The following is a 2,433-nucleotide window of genomic DNA, read 5'->3' on the forward strand; positions in this document are numbered from 1 at the left end:
CATTAGCATATATTCAGTCATGTCATAGTCACACATACTTTAACAAGTTCATGCAATGCCCTAATCGCTTTTCGAAGACATCCTATAGCTCATTTGGACATGTGTGTGTGGTATAACTCGTGGTAAGTATCGCTCTGATACCACTCTATCACGACCTAAACCCGCCCCTATGGGTTTAGCACCGTAACCGACCAGTAATCCGAGATTACCAAAGGCCTGCTTAACAGTAATACAGTAAAACAGAGTATAGGGGCCTGGCGGAAGCCAATACAGTAAATAAACAATGTCCAATAAGCTGTGACAGTCTGTATGCCAAAAAGACTTTTCGTGCATACATATATATATATATATATATATATATATATATACACAGTGCAGAACAGTATGTTCAACATTTATAATCATTTAGATCAGGGACCTAATCCCTGTTAAACAGTACAGTAACAGTCTATACAGTCTATACAGTTAACAAAACAGTTACAGAGACAGACGGGGGAAATTAAAACACCCCTAAGCCATAGCTTGACAAGCTCGGAACCTCGCAGTGAGACACAGTGGTTGGCTTGACAAAACTGGAGCTTATCCCGATGCTTCTAGCCGCAGTCTGGTGCCTGTACACCTACATATATATATGAGCAGTGAGCTAAAGCCCAGTGAATAACATAATGCGTAAAGAGGTTTAGAATGAATATCCTTTCAGTAATGAAAACAGTTCATTAAATCAGTATTTCAGTCGTTCAGTCAGTGCAGTCATTTGTGGTACATCCATTAGCATAACAGTACAGTAAATAGTAGGTCTTGAAAAACCGAACAGTCAATGATGACCATCAATCAGTAAACAGTAGTGGTTCCAACAAAGGAACCGACAGAGATCTCTGTAACAGTAACAGTCAGTAACAGTAGTTGCTAAGAATGCCACAATACAGTTTAGAATAGAGGACATACATTTGTTCTATTAACAGTATCAATTCAGAAACAGTACAGTTTAATTGTTCAAAAAATAATCATTTTTGAATATATCTTTACACAGTTGTTACTCACAGAGTTCTGGGCTACAGTTAGGCTAGAGCGCGTCCCCAGTCGCCAACCCTACACAGTTTACAGATTGAACACACACTAATCTACACAGTTGGGAAAGATAATAATTTAATCCCTAATTTGCCTCGGTGTGTTCTACATCTATACCCTTATTAAGATGTCTTAAACTAGGCCTAAGAATGCCTACGATGGGATGAGGATGCAAAGATGCATTCAGAAAACAGTTTCAGAATTTTCAGAAAAAAACAGATCCCCGCTCGAGCTCAGGTTTCCCTGTTCGAGCGGACATGCAACAAAGTTACCCGCTCGAGCGGAACATCCCCCGCTCGAGCGTATTGTAAAAGTACTAGATAGGTGAAAATCACGCTCGATTGGGTGCTCGACACCCGCTCGAGCGTAAGACACAAGATCCCGCTCAAGCGTCAATTATTCCGCTCGAGCGGACATCAAAACAGTGTAAAGTACTAGGAGCACGAATTTCCCGCTCGAGCTCCACTTCTCCCGCTCGAACGGGAGTTTCAAAGCATTAAATTCAATCCTCTTGGGCTCATTTCGGTGTCGGTTTAAACACCTTGTGCACCGATCTAAACCGAAACCGACCGCTTCAACGTATATTGTATTTATCATATATATATATATATATAATATCTAATAATATAATAATATTAATAAGTATAAAAAATTATTAACCTTAATTAATTAACCTTGTGGGGATATAATTTTTTGAATGACAACACGTGACCGAGGTGACACCGAAGTGTCAGCCAAGATGTCACGTGTCCTGGTCATGATGCTGAAATGATTTCGGCTAGGCCAAGGTTATCTACGAGAATACCGGAATCCGAGATAAGCGGATAAGGGACAAGAGTCCTAGAATAGGAGAAGACTTTAGTTTGGGTAAAGATAAGACTCTTAGAGAGTTTATTCTAATCCTACTGGGAGTCTAAGATTAGCAGTAATCCTAAGTCCATTGAATCTAGGCTTCTATTGGGACTGGGATTATGTTGGCTATAAAAGAGAGGCACCCTCATGGGTCTAAGGTATGTCTTTTATGCTTTGTCCAGTGAGTTTAGCACTATTGATTATCTTTGAGAGATATACTGACTTGATCGTTGGAGTGCCCCCGGGTAGACGAACCACTGCTAGAATCTTCTCTTTTGTTGCAGGTCAGACAGGTGTCATCTATTATGCCAGTACTCTCCAGCTGAATACTGAGTTGGCAGTGTGGTCGAAAAATCACTCACACAATTTGGCGCTGTCTGTGAGAAAGAAAGGAGAATAGATGGCCAACGACGGACAGAAAGAGAAGGTTTGGGACGACACCCCTCCTGAGAGTGAGAAACATATTGACCTTGACATCGAAGAAGACAACTGCAACAAAGAGACTCATGATAA

Source organism: Camellia sinensis, chromosome 14, assembly GCF_055761805.1.
Source record: "Camellia sinensis isolate YWXY chromosome 14, ASM5576180v1, whole genome shotgun sequence".
Classification (NCBI taxonomy): Eukaryota; Viridiplantae; Streptophyta; class Magnoliopsida; order Ericales; family Theaceae; genus Camellia; species Camellia sinensis.